Raw genomic sequence first — 16,067 nt, 5'->3', positions numbered from 1 at the left:
ATATATTGACAGAAGGAAAGGCGGCCTTAAAAACTAAAAAGGGACTCATCAACGGATAATTTTTTCTCAGGGGTATATAATTTCAAGAATAAATCTGTAAGGAGGGAAATAAGGGGTCTCAATTTATTTAGGCGGTCGAAGGCTGGGTCAGTTCTGGGGAGGACTTGGGAATTGTCAGAAAAATGCATGAACCGCATTAGGACTTTATATCGGTTACGGGACATAACTGCTGCAAACACAGGGGTTGAGTGGACAGTACTTGCAGCCCAATAGGATCGGACAGAGTTTTTCTTTACAATGCCCATGTCCAGGGTAAGCCCCCAAATTTTTTTTATTTCAGGGACACTTGTGGGGGTCCACCGTCTTACATAAATAGACGTGGGCTTTTGTACAGCAAACTGTGTGGCGTACAAATTAGTTTGCTGCACAATTAACTCAAGGACGTTATCATCCACAAATAAATGAAAAAAATCATAAGGGGTAAAATTGCCGACATCCACATTAATTTGGGGAGCGGATAAAAATTGGGGTACTTGGGGGAAAATGAAGTGGCAGGAACCCACGTAGCAGAAGGGACGGGACCGCTGGGTGGAGAATGAGAGGAGGTGGCGACTTCTACCACCATAGGGCTATGGGGTCTGGGGATGAATCGGAGTCCCCGCTATCTGAAAATATTTCCGCCTCTGAAGCGGTGCCAGATTCAGAGTGTTTAGAGCAGAGAAATTCGTATGCCTGCTCCGCACTTAACAATCTCCGAGCCATTTATTTTTTTCTGTACAGCTCAGAAAGAAATTAAAATAACTGACCGTCCCTAAAAATGACTGACACCCACCGACTGACTGACACCCACCGACTGACGGAGTGACACCCACCGACTGACGGAGTGACACCCAACAACTCACTGACACCCACCGACACCCAACAACTCACTGACACCCACCGCCAGTAACAGACGGACACAGGGTCCCTAATAAAGATAATTGACCGTAACTAATAGACGTCTAATGACGGACACCTAATCACGGACACCCACTGACCGCCAGTTACTGACGGACAGTTTATAATTAGCTTTTTATTCTTTTTTTTTTCACAGTATGTATTCACAGAGCCAGGACAGAAGTCTGATCTCTCTCTCTCCTCACAGAACAACTGCGCTGAGGGGAGAGAGAAGCACAGCCCCTGTCCTGGCTCTGTTTTGTAAATATAATGGATGTGATCTCCATGATAGGTTTATCATGGAGACCACATGATCAGGGACCATTATTATTGGTCCCTGATGGTTACTGTGCTGAAGGCAGATCTTCAGCACAGTAACCAGTGCGCATGTCTGCGCCATTATTTTATTTATTAGATAGGGGGGAACCCCCAATAACTTTATTGAAATATATCTGAGGGCCATATTGCCCCGATCAGGGTGCTGGGGGACCCGATTGGGGCATAATTTGAACTTCTCTCTCATCTCCTGAGGAGAGAGACCCTACAGAGAGCGGCGGCAGCCGGCTTTAAATCTGCGCATGCGCCGGGCCGCTGCTGCCATCTTCCTTGAGGGTAAGGGGGGGTGAGGATCGGGACCCAGCTTAGGACCTGAAGCGCTGGGGGACCCGATCCTAGCACCGGAGACTTTCTCCCTCCTCTCTTACATGAGAGGAGGGAGAAAGTTTAGTGCAGGTATCTCCGCTGCCGGCATTTTCGGTGATCACCGTGATAAAGTGTGTCACAAAGATCACGTGATCAGAGACCGCTTGTCTCTCTTGAGTATCTGTACTCTAACTTTAAGTTATTTAAGCACTTTATGATCTCTCTGAGAGGTATATCTGAGGTTAACAAATAGTTCCCTTGCTCTACTTGGTTTGTAGTTTGCTCTATACAATTGCTTATGATCTGGTATGAACAGTTCGCATTTGTATGCAATTTGTTTGGATTGTATGATTCTATGGCTCAATAGTTCGTTTGTATGCAATTTGCAATTTGTATGGTGGAACTGTAAGTAAACATACATATAACCAGTTCAGTATACAGTTCTAATCCCTATATTAGAATATGTTTTAAATACCTATGTTGGCCTCTTGGTTCCATAAAACACCGCTCTTAGTGGAGTGTGTGTCTGTTCAGCTCCTCTCTCTGGTGAATGGTAATGATTCCAGCAGCTCCTGCTAGGGGGATTTCCCACATAAGCTGTGTGTAAGGCTGGCTGTAATTGGTCAAAACTCAGCCACGGACAAGAAAAGGCTATTATAGTGCCAGCCATGTGCAGTCCGCAAAACACTGAATGAACCCTAAGAGATAGCTAATGGTGGTGGGTCCAGTCATAATATAAAGTGATATGCCCTCTTCAGCTCCACCATTGTACACACAACTGATAATCTTTTATACCCAATCTACAGTATGTAATAGTGCAGGACACTGCTATATCAAACCCCAGCACTAGAGGGTGCCCCACCACAAGCAATAGTAGAATTCAACTTCTATCAATGTGCACACCATGTAACACAAAAACATCTGCCCTTCATTCACAGATCCAGGATGAGCTACAAACACCATGGGGTCTAACAAGAAACCCTTTAATAACAGGATAATGAGAGGACAGGTCATCGCCTCTGGCCGGCTCAATATTCCTGAAATACTCTGTGCTTCTTAGGGACCCTGCTACTTCCTCTATGTAACTCTCAGTCAATACCTCCCACAAATTCCAAAATCATCACTTGCCCTCCTGACATGCTCTGTGCTGCTAGGGCTCATTTCATGCCACTACAAACATTTGTGACCATTCATCATAACTCTTTCATCATCACACTGTCATGGATGTAATAGGGGAGAACACCAGAAGACAACAAGAAGGAGGGTAAATACACTAGGCCACTACCATCATGAGATCAGCACTTTCCTATCCTGACAAACTTTGTGTTGTTGAGAAGTCACCCTGGTCTCCATTTCCTCCCCACATCCTGATACTGCTCCTGTCACAGCCCTGTCCTCACTAACATCCTTAAAGGGGTTTTCCGGGATTTTTTTTACTGATGACCTATCCTTAGGATAGTTCATAAGTATTTGATCGGTGAGGGTCCGACGACCAGGACCCCCGCCGATCAGGTGTTCAAGAAGGTAGTGGCTCTCTTTTGATTGCCACAACCTTCGCTCTGCTTTTCCTAGGCCAAGTGACATCATGTTTATCGTTTAAGTGGCCTAGGAGCAGCTCAGCCCCATTCAAGTGAATGGAGCTGAGCTACAATACAAATCATCAGCTATACAATGTACAGAGCTGTGCTTGGTAAGCTGTGAGAAGACATTCTCAAATAGCTGACCGGTCGTCAGTAAAAAGAATCTCAGAATTTTTTTTAAAATCAGTGGATAGGTCTACCCCAAAAGATCTGCACACTCTTCTCCTTCAATCCTTTGTGCTGCAATGAAGCAACCTTTAAATAGCTGAATAACTGATTTATTAGCTTTTTCCTTTCCTGATACAGGCAAATATTAAGAAGTCCAGACCTGCTATCTGCTGAAGCCTATTAGGCCATGCCACAGTAAACCAGAAAAGTATAATACACTGCATTTTCTATGGAGAGGGGAACAGGGTTAGGACGCGTTCATTAAGCCTCCGTGTTTACTCTGGTTCCATAGCCACCAGTACTAGGCACATTTATTCTCCACTAGGTTGACCGTATTCCTTTCCTGTATCTAGCAGATCACCTGCTCTGATCCTCTTTGTCAAGCACACATACAGGAGCTTGTCCTCGATCCGCCCGTTCCGCAAAAAAATAGGACATGTTCTATCTTTTTGCAGAACGGAAGTACGGGACAAAACTCCCCAGAAGCACTCTGTTCCGTTCCATGCTTCCGTTCCCTATCTCCGGATTTGCGGACCCCTTGAAGTGAAGCCCATGGAACGGCGCCCGTGTATTCTGTATTGATCATGTGCAGGAGGTCTTACCCTGATACCTGTTTGCAGGAATTCTCAGATAGGGATTATGGACACCAGGACTTCTATTAGCCAATGGTGATGTCACGGATGAAGTTAGCAGATAGCTGGAACATATAAATAAACAAGCGACTGGCTTGATCCCAAACTAAGGAGCTTATAGGTGAGCCCTATAAAACCCTAAGAGCTCGCCCTGACTGCTATGCACATGCAAGGGTCTGTATGATAGACAATTGCATGCCCGCGTACCTAATCCTATGTGACACCTGAAACCCCTATAATAGTGAGGGGACACGACCACCGGCTCCCTGCACTTAATACGGACGGAGTCAGGGTCACCTAGAATCAAGCCAGCAAGGAAACACAATAAAGTAACAGACTTATCTGAACAAACAGCAGAAGCAGCCTCCAGCCATGAACACCTCATCCAGGAAGTAGTATAAACCGCAAAGTGAGGCAGTATGGGAGGGATTATAAAGGAAGACGATTAGTCAAAATAAGTGACACCTGGCAGAAGGAAAGGAGATGAGAAAGTGAAACCAAAAGAAAAAGAACATCATACAAGAGGTAGAGAAGAACGTCTGCCAGATCATCTCACAGAACTGTCGGTGACAGGTGAATTAGGGAGACGATCAGTACAGGTTGCCCGTTATGGGTGCTTCTCCACTTTTAACTAGTATTTACCAATAAAGTTTATTATTTTCTTTTAGTGTCTCTACAGGCAGTGATCATAATAATAATTTTTTGAGAAGTACAACCTTTTATCTGCATACCTGTGACAATTATATAATGAAAAAGACAATACATAAAACCTTTTCACTATAAAATGTTCTATAATTATTTAAACTGAGAGATTATCACATTATTTTAAAAAATAAGCCTTTGTACAGATCCATCCAAGTAAAATTATTATTATAATATATATAAGTATTTATTTTTATTTTAGAAACCACAATATAAATACGTGATCCAATAGTAATCAAATCAGTCTACATAATATGACAATTATCGACATCATTATACCTAGATTATACAGATCACTATAAGTTCACACTTAATATAGTAACAAATGTAATTATACCCTCCCCCCTTCCCCCCCATTGGCTGCCGTCCACTGCATTCAATCGACTATAACATAATGACAACATTAATATAGCTACGCAGTCATGCGTGCCACCCTCCGTTTCCTTTCAATATCCTCATATATTCTAATTTGTTGAAGGTATAGGCACCACTCACTTGTCGAGGGCTGGGAGACAGAGCCCCAATGCTTGATCAACATAGCTTTAGCCACCATCAGTCCCCTCATCCAGATCTGTATGACCCGGAGCGGGGTTTCCATTTCTGACACATAGTATCCCAAAATCACTGTCAACATCCCCGGGTTATAATTCATCGAAGACTCCTATTGTAGGGTAGAAAAGACCTGCTCCCAATACTTTTTTATTTTACTACAACTCCAAAGCAAATGGACATAGTCCGCATTCACATATCTACATTTAGGGCAGCAACAATCCCGGCCTTTATTTTGGGGGAATTTTCCTTGGATTTTTGGCGTATAATACTGTGGCGAAACCAACCTCGCCACGGTGTTTTGGAGGGGGCTGTTTGCCAGCCTCCTGCCCCAGGATTATGGCCCATTCTAACTTTGAAGGAGAAGACAGACCGGCCACACAGCTTAAATCTGTGGAACTGTTTTGGGCAGGAAAACCATGCTTGTGGCCGGCAAATGTGACTTCCATGGAATTCGGGAACCCCTGCTCGGATCTGGGTGATTTTTGGATATGTTGTTCACCCAGATCAGAGCTATCCATGGATGTATACATTATGGGGATGTGTGGGGTTTTGAGGTGTTTTCTGTGTGTTGGGAAAAATGTGTGTTTTCTGTCTGGTAGTGATTAAGTTAGCCCATTACGTTTGGTAATTGTATTTTGTGGATTGCGTCTCAGACAATGCCAGTGTGTTTGTTAATTGTGTACAATTGCTGGGAAGGTTTGAATACTGTAAATGCATGTGATTGGCTGTTTTTACAAAACCCTGTGGGTGGTAACCTTGTTGGAAGATGTGTATAAATCAATGCTTGTGTGTTCAAATAAAGAGAGTTACTGCTTTGCCCCTTTTTGAAGTCTTGGCTCATGTTTGGGGGATGGGATAACTACACTCTTGGGGATTGCTATATCATAATACTCCCCTGAGTATAAGCTCTTGTAAGAGCTAGTTCCTTGTTCCTATCTCTGCATTTAGGAGAGGTTCACCCACTGGAGCCTGGAGCCTTGTCGTAGGTCCAGGGTGGGTAGGAGACGGCGAGACCTCCACCAAGCTTCGGCGCTTCGTGGGGTCTGCAGTGCTGACGGTGTCAAGTGGAGTGCTTGGAGTCCTCTGGAAGCACTAGGAGCCACTATCAACGGAGGTACCCGGTCGGGGTGCTAGGCGTTCCGTTACAAATACAATCGATGCAGGATCTTAAATTGAATTAGTCTATGAGCATTGGAAACTGTAGCCTTTCTCACGTTCCTATAAATAGTAGACCACTGTAGTGGAGAGCAATTTAACTCTTGCTTTCACTTACTTGGGCTTTTAAAAGGTGTTACAGTTGCCAGTGCCATTCAGAGTTTAGCGTATAATCTAGATATCTTTACCTTCTCATACTTCTGAGCATCACAATAATCAAAAAATAAATTCTCTCATGGAAAAATACAGCCCCTATTCCTAGAGGCTTCAAATGTATGTTTTAAGCGTGAATACATAAACAAATCTAATGGTGAGCTATGAGTGAAACCAAATTCCCAGAGCGATTTAAAATGACCCGAATAAAAAAGGTGAGACACCTTATTGATACCCTTACGTAACCAATAACCAAAATCTGTAATTTTGAAGAATTCCACCAGCCCCTTGTTCTCCCACAGAGGGGTGAAAGCAAAAGGACTGGAAACTTTAAGAATCTCCTTCAGCTTGTTCCAAACCCTCTGTAGTGAGCAAGGGATCAGCAAAGACTTCCTCATTCCCATATACCCAGTCTCCAAACATGCAAAAATATTCTCTATTGGTTTATCCATAACTTTAGTCAAATACCGTGAAAGTAAACTCTCTTTCAAGTGACAGCAATGCTGAATCTGTGCACATAAATAATAACCTTGAAAAAAGGAAGTGACAACCACCCATCTGCCTCCGACAACCATAGGTATCTCTGCTTTATACGCACCCTCTTCCTTCCCCAGATTAGGTCGTTAATCAGAATCTCCAATCTATGAAAGAAGATATCATCGATCCAAATAGGGGAAGCACACATCGGGAACAACACAATAGGCAAGATAATCGTCTTAATCAATGCTATTCGATCTGTCTGTGCCAATATCAATTTCTGCCAAGCACTTATCTTGGACTTAACTTTATTCAGAACAGGGGCCAGATTAATCTAGTAAAACCTATTTATGGGAACCCCAATCTTAACCCCCAAATAATCCAAAGTATCATTAGGTGCCAGAACACGGACTCCCCTCCCTTCATCTACAGCTTTCCGGTTCAGCGGGAGGAGCGATGACTTTGTCCAGTTGATCATATAGCCTGATAATTTACCATAATCCTCTATTACCTCTATCACATAAGGAAGGATTTTCCATCCCTGATCCAGGAACAGAATCACATCATCGGCATATAGGCTTATTTTGTCACTCACTCCCGCCACCCGAAGCCGTCTATACGATTATCTAAACGGATCTTACAAGCCAACGGTTCAATAAAAAGAGCGAAGAGGAGGGGAGACAAGGGGCATCCCTGTCTCATCCCTCTCCGCATCATAACAGGGGGAGAACTGATACCATTGATATTGATACATGCAACCGGCTGTTCATATAGCATTTGGGTAATTTCCATAAATAAATTCCCCAGGCCAAACTGAGACATAGTAGCCCACAAAAAAGGCCACTCCATCCTGTCAAACACCTTTGCGGCATCTAGGGACAGGATGGAGTGGTCTATACTGCCCCCAACAGAAAGATTCAGATAAACCCTATATAGACTCATCTGTATTTGGCGGCCCGGGATAAAACCCGTTTGGTTGGGGTGTACCAGACAAGCTATAACCCTCTTCAGACGATTAGCCAAAATTTTAGCAAGAATCTTAGAATCCGTATTTAGGAGCGATATAGGTCTATCCATATCGCATGGATCCTTCTCCTTTTTTAACACCAGGATAATCACTGCCATTCTAAATGATGGAGGTAAAGAGCCAAATGCACAGGATTCATTACAAAACTAGAAGCAGGATCGGAAGGAGTGATTTAGAATGATACCTATACAATTCAAACGGCAATCCATCTGGGCCAGGGGATGAGTTATACTTTAGGAATGGAAGTATCGCTTGCAATTCCTCCAAAAGAATAGGGGAGTCCAGCATCTCTCTATCTTGTACAGATAACTGGGTGAGCTCCAATTATTGAAGATATTGATTCATATCACTACGACTAAACATAGAGTCAGACTTATAGAGAGTAGAATAATATTTCACAAATTCCTCCCTAATCTCCTCTGCGGACCTCACCCTATTTCCTTGTGCATTCTAATTTCCCTTATACTGGTAGCCTCTCTCTGATTGGCCACCAATCGTGCCAGGAACCTGCCCGTTTTACCAGATTCACAAAAGCAATTTTGGCCTTGGAATAGGAGCTTGTGTTGTGCTTTCCTATACAAGAGTGTCTTAAGCTGTAAATAGCTTCTTTAACTGATTAATATATTGCTCCTTATGGCAGGCAATTAATACGGCGCGTAGACTCCTTATTGACTCTGTCAGTTGTTGTTCCCTTCGCCGCAATTCAAATCTAAACCTATTAATTTTATTAAAGTATAGGCCCCTTATATGGGCCTTCAAAGCATCCCACACATAATGAATATGTGTTGAGCCTACATTGAAGCCCAAAATTCCTGTATATCCTGGTCTATTCGGCATTGCTCCCCTATCACATCAAACCAGTGCGAGTTCAGTTTAAAGGTTCTGCCTGAGGCTGGAGCCTCGCAAACACGATCAAGACTGGGGAGTGATCTGAGATTCCATGAGGTTCATACTTCATTTCAGAACCCGACGGCTCAAATCCCGGCTTGCAAAAGCCAGGTCAATACGGGACATTGACCCATATAATGGCTAAAACAGGAGAAAATTTTATTATTGCCATAGAGGTGGCGCCAGATATCAACCAGCGCCAGCTCCTGGCAAATAGTACTTAAAGGGGATCCAGTCCGACCGTGCCCAGAAAATGCGGAAAACCCGATCCAACTCAGGGTCAGGTACTCCGTTGAAGTCACCTGCCACTAGTAATGCACATTGGTTTTTTGTGGCTATATATTTAGCTAACTGTGAGAAAACCATTGATTTAAATGGTGGAGGAATATAAATGAACGACAATATCATCTCCTGCCCTTTCCCAACACCCGTAGCGAATACATATCTCCCTTCTTTATCAATCACACTATCTAGAGGCTGAAACTCCATCCCGCGATGGATATATACGCTGACACCTCTTGCATATGAAGAGTAGCAAGCGTGGTACTCAAGAGAAGCCCATTTCCTTTTCAGTGTATAAAGCCTGTCTAATGTTGCATGGGTCTCTAATAGGACCACAATAGCCGGCAAATGACAAACCACAAGATCAAACACCACCGTCCTCTTCACTCTGTCTCCCAGACCTCTCACATTCCAGAATAGAATATTACACGGCATGTCCTATAAATAAAAGTAGATCCCAGTCCCCCATCTAAAAGAGAGGCACGCATAACTACGAAGCAAATGACGACAGCCAATCCCTCCCTTACCCCCACCCCGAAAAACCCCCCTACTTGGTTAACAATGCATTTCACAATACCCATCAACTTCTTTCCTTCCTCCAAACCTCCCCCCCCCGCCATCACCCCTCATTAGCCTCCCCCTCGCCACCTTTCCATCCTCTTTCATAGACCCATCGAATCCAGCCATTGCACCACCTCCGCCTGTGCGGAAAAAAAGCGAACGGAATCACTGTGAACCACCTTCAACTTGGCAGGATATAACATCGAATACTTAATCTTGGCTGCGATCAATCTTTTTTTCACGTCCACGAAAGATCTCCTTTTAATTTGGGTCTCTCATGAGAAGTCGGGGAATATTGATATGAGATTGCCATCAAAGTAAATGTCTGTTACTTCTCTTTTACGTCTGAGAACCCAGTCTCGATCCTTTGAACAGACATATTTTGCCAAAATAGACCTAGGTGGAGCCCCTGGAGGGTTTTTTTTTAAAAGGTATTCTGTGTGCCCTTTCCACACAGAAGGTGGATGGATTACAGACTGGCCCTAAATTTTCAACCAACTATTTTTGGATGAAATTGAAGGATTATCCTGTTCTACCCCTTCTGGGAACCCTACAGCCGCAGATTATATCTATGAGACCTATCCTCCAACTCTACCACTTTCTTTTTTAACCAGGAACGATCTTAATCTACTTCTTCTAGTCTCTTTTTTAATACACCATTCTCTAGAGTGACAGAGTTAACTACAGTTTCCAATTCCTTCACTTTTAGTCTCAGCTTTGTCATTTCATCTCTTATTATCGTGACATCTCCCTGTACTACTGCAAGGGAAGAAGCCAATTCTGCAACTGAATGTACTAGTTGAGTTTACTACTCCCAATATATCCTCACTGTTTTTGATTTATATTCTCAAAACCTTCACTTCTGGGGCGAACTGGTCTTTAATTGTACCCTGTTTCATAGCCGGTCCATATTATACAAACCCAACTCAGCCTGTGGGCAGCCCTCTGTGTGCCTCCTCTAGGTTTAGGGGTGGTGGTGACTTCAGAAATTTGTCTAATCGGGCCTGTGGAATCCCCCCCGATACCACTTTTCGGCTGAAGACAGTCCTCACCAGATTTGCGGTACTTAGGCGGCATTTTTATTAACAATTTCCGTATCTTACAACCTATAAAAGGAAAAAAGTAGGAAAGTGTCCTCCAAAGCAGGCAATATAGTTACAAGCTGATTTCCCAGTAGTAAATTCCACTACTAATGCAGGTCTATCTAATATCAATAGCTCATTTTAACTATAAGACCAAGGTTTTTTTCATACATCCTATAAAGAAAATGCCCAGTGACCCATATTGCCTGAATACCTAAGTTATTCCACAGACCAAGAGAAAAAAAACAGTAACAAATAATTGCCAGATACATATAGGGGGGAAAAACATAAATGCTGGGTAGATACAAAATAAACAACACACAGGCTGAATAAATAACATATAACCCCCCCCCCCCCACACACACACACACACACACTGATAGGCTTGCCTCAGGTTGCCAGAGGACACAGAAATACCAAGATCCAAAAGCAAGTAGGGCCACTATAAATCTAATATCTTGTTGAGGTAGGAGGTTATATCCACATGACAGTCATGCACACTGAAATCGGATCAGTCATGCACACTAAGTATGCCAACAGGTCACTTGCTGGGCGCACCGTCCTGCATATCAAAATTAAGCCCCCAAAGTATGGCCTTTCCAGCCACACCACTGAGTTTTCGGAGCCCCCAAAAAGCTACCTCGCTAGCACCTGATAATTCCCCAAATGCAAGCCGTCTCAAAACAGAAGAAAAAGAGCCGGGGTGCTTGTCAGGCAAGACGTCATGCAGGGGGGGGGGCCTTAACGCAGCGAGGTTCATTCCTCCTACTTCACGGCGGCCACCTTTCAGCCCACCGGGATCTCCAATCAGCGCAGACCACCAAAATCTCCAAAAGGCTCCGCAGATGTCCCAAGAGAAACAGGAAAACAAAAAAGAAACCCTGCAGCACCACTCGCCTGGAGGTAAGTGCCGACTCTGACACCACCCGGAGGTAAGTACCCTTGGCACAGCCTCCTTTCACTCCAGCCCAGAGTACCTGCTTCACCAAAAAGTGCAGCGTCCCTTCATCTCAGGACGCATGACCACTCCGCCACCCGATCAACCCCTCTATACTCCACCAGCATCCGGCGGCATGAATCAGGCAGCAGGGATCCGGCAGCAGGCAACAGGAGTCAGGCAGCAGGCACCAGGAATCAGGAAGCAGGGGACAGGCGGCATGTCACTACTCAGCCGGTCACTTCACAGGCAGCAGGGTGCAGACAGCAGGCAACAAACATCAGGCAGCAGGCGACAGGCGGCGGGTCACAGCCAGGAAGAGGAGCATCCCAGCATCTCAGGATGTATGCCCGCTCCAAGACAGCTGGGCTCGGCTGATCAAGTCTGGTCAGAGCTCGGCGTTCCACCACATCAAGGCGCGAGGCAAGGAGAGAGAGTAGAGGACGGCCGGAGGAGGATCGCGGCACACCTACGTCATGCCGCTACCTGAGCTTTTCCTTGTTTAGCTCAAGTAAAATTATTTTAAAAAGTTATGGATTTCAGAATAAGGCGACTCAAACACAAATATATACATGCACACTAAGTAATAAATAGAACATAAAAACAGAAAAAATGAGCGTGGAATTGTTCTTCCTGGAATATATCAGATGAGATGTCACAGAATATTGTGTTGTTAGCTCCTTCCCTGCACATTATGACATCACACACATTATATAAGAGGCTGCAGTGCCCACATTCCGTAGAGTTGTAGTTGGCGTTAGAGGTAAGTCCACCGTGTCCTCAGCTCCTGTTGTGTCCATCATCTTCTTCTATCATGTCTCCTCTTCAGTAATGGCAGCTTCTTTACCTTTCCTCTTCTGCAGGTTTTTTTGGAGAATTGTGTGAGTCGGGTAAGTGGGGTTTGAATCTGTAAAGATATTCAGTGTCTGAAGGGGTGGGGGTTGGGGGTGTTCAAAGAATTTATAAGAACCCATATTAAAATCCATAATAAGTCCCTTCCCCCAAAGGAGCAAAAAGGTGAAAAACGTCTGTAGTAACTAAACCTGTGTACTGTATGTAATAGAGTAATTTCCTATAATCTTCCATGCATAAGGATGCCAGAATATTGGACTATAGTGAGGACAGTATTTCTTCTAGTATTAACGTCTGTCACCAAAATTCTGTTTTGTTTAATGTTATAAAATATATTTATAGGATGGGAGCCAATGAAATGCTGTCCTCTTGCAGCCATACTAGGGTGAGCTTACATATTAGATGTATAAATCCACCACTAGGGGGAGCTCAAGCAATTTGATGAATACAGCCACTACTAGTGGTAGTTCACGGTATTGAATGTATCAGCCCAACTATGGGGAGCTCACTACCTATGGATGTATACAGCCACTATTATGGGAGATCCTGCATAAATATATATATATACAGCCACCACTATGGGGAGCTCACTGCATATGGATAAATATATAGCCACTACGAGGGGAGAGCTCACTGTATATAGGTATATACAGTCACCACTAGGGGAACCTCAATGCATTAAAGGGGTTATCCTATGACTAATGTAAAAAATGAAAATCAGACATCATATAGAACATGACAGTCTCTTTCTAACAAATTTATAACCAGCCCTGTACCTCACATGGATCCATACATCTCCCCATTCACTGTTCCAATTCCTCTGCTAGATTTGTACCAAGCTGACAGCCCAGGGGGCGTGTCTTTTCTGCTGCAAATCAGAGGGCGTTTCCATGATCTCCCTATTACAACTCAGAAGGCAGTTGAAGGATGAAACTGAGCATGTGTGTCCTTCTCAGTGAGCAGGACAAAGAAATAAGAAAATAACAAACAGCAGGTGGCGCCATACAGATACATTTTATTGAATAACTCAGTGGCTATGCTTTTTGGTGGGACAACCCCTTAAGATGTATACAACTAGTATTGAATTCAACAAGGGCTATATGAGTCTGTATGTAGATAGCTCCAACTAGTGATGGATTCAGGAAAACAGAATTTTATAATGTAGGTTTAAAGGGGATGTCTGTTTCTTTTATACCGATGGCCTATTCTCAGAATAGATTATCAATATCTGTTCAGAGGGGTCCGACAACTCATACTGCCGTCAGTTAGCTGTTTGGGAGTAGCTCCTCCGCTGAAAGTACATAGTTCTTTCAGTTGTGTATTGGATGTTGCTGGTTATTGCAGTCTTTCCATTGAAGTGAATGGGTGTAATGCTGCAGTAACCCCAAATTCCCAAACAGTTAAACAGCAGGGAGCTGGGTGTTGGATATCGGCTGATCAGATTTGAAGGTCTATCCTGAAGAATGTCCATCAATATAAAAGAATTAGACAACCATTTTAATTCTTAAGACTATATCTTTGGGTTGTGGGTACTAGTTAAATATATAATGTTTACAAATTATATTCTGTTCTCAAAAAGGATCCAGTAATGAGTTATGACAATTCTTTGTATAGCACCACCTGGTGTTTAAATTATATAGGAATATGCATAATCACCTAATGAGCTGGGTACTGGTGGACAAGTTTAGTCACTCTCCCCCACAGACAAGTCTCTGCCTGGTTAGCATCTAGTTTTTTAACATCATATGAACTGCAGACATTACTCATTCTACATGATCTATATAAAGGGCTCATTCACACGACCATATGAATGGGTTGCATGAATTTTGTGGAACAGGTGTGGACCCATTCTTTTCCACTATATGCTGTCCTCATCAGTAGTTCTGTTCCGTGGTCCCGCAAAAAAGATAGAGGGTGTCCTATTCTTGTCCGCAATAGTAAAACAGATTCCCTTTAGAATGAATCTGTTACCAAGAGACTCACTGTTACACCAAGCACAGTGCCTTGCAGTACTAGCTCACTTGAGTTTAATGATTCCTTTCCTTAGCAATCCAGCAATCCGTTGATACATGCTTCTTTCTGGAGCAAAAGTACTTTTAATCCATGCGAAAATGTGTACTGTGTACTCTTGCTTCTTCTGCTACCTCTGCCAGCCTCTTCCTCGCCTTCTTCATTGAGGTGGTTACATTCCTTCATAGTCATCTAGAGTTGCTTGGACCCACCCTAGGTGCACTTAATGTTTATTTGCATATGGATTAAAAGCATTCTATCTCCAGACTGAAGCCACAGATCATTACATTCAGCTGAGCTAGCCCTTTCCTGGTGATTACTTTAAATTTGGGTCTGATAAATTGAGATGTTCATTACTAAAATCAAAATTGTAAAATAGGTAAAGTAGACATCGATATAACTGAGAGATAAATATGTAAGTGTCTTTGTTGCCCGACCAGCTATACCTTACAACATGGGGTAGTCGGCAGGATTGATGTAAGTATACTGACTGAACAGTAACACCATCCTTCATCCTCTAGGAATTACAGATCTGTAGAGTAGAAAGTTGATGTCCTGGATTCTTATTGTCTTCATTATTCTTTAACAGATTTGAGAAAAAAAAAAAGGAGGAGGAGGAATAGAAGAGGCGGAGGAGGAGATGGAGGAGGAGGAGGAGAGGCAGGAGGAGGAGGCGGCAGTGGAGGAGGAGGCAAGAGAACATCTGGTGTATGTATCACTGTAAATGATGGTGTAATGATACACAAAAATGTGTAGACCATTGACTGTTACCCCCAATATATCGTCTTTATTGTCCTGGATATTACCCCACATTCTCCCAATAAATAAAGCATCGAGACCTCATCTGTAATCTGCAGAAAATGTGTAAAACCCCTAAAAACATACATTTCTCAAAATCAAATAGTTGCAGCCATATAGTTGGTCACTATCAGACTATAGCACCTCTTCTCATAAATGAGGTAAATTGTATCATCTCTATGGACATGTAAATATAATATATATGTGCTGCCGAAAGGAAATATTTCTACGCCAGATGTTTTATGTCCAGCAGAGTGGGTAACATCATGGAAGAAGAGAACAATGTCTTGGAGGAGGAAGAGGATTTATTAGTTGAGGAGGATAACATCGCAGAGGAGGAAAATGATATATTGGAAGAGGAGGATAACATCGGGGAAGAGGAGATGAGGAGAGATGGGAGAGGAGATGAGTAAGTATACAGTCTACATATAATCAGCAGATTACATTCTAATATAATAGACCTCATTTCATTATACAGCATGTACACAACATGGTGCCACATATACCTTGTTATACATAGCAACCACTGGAGGGTGCCAGTAATGTAGCAGATTGTACATTACAGAGGTGACATAAGTTGGTGCAGTGATAACATTGCGAAGATCAATGAATGTTACCCCAAATGTTGTCTTC

This window comes from Bufo bufo, chromosome 3, assembly GCF_905171765.1.
Source record: "Bufo bufo chromosome 3, aBufBuf1.1, whole genome shotgun sequence".
Classification (NCBI taxonomy): Eukaryota; Metazoa; Chordata; class Amphibia; order Anura; family Bufonidae; genus Bufo; species Bufo bufo.
The sequence above is the reverse complement of the archived record's forward strand: the minus strand, read 5'-3'. Positions refer to the sequence as shown.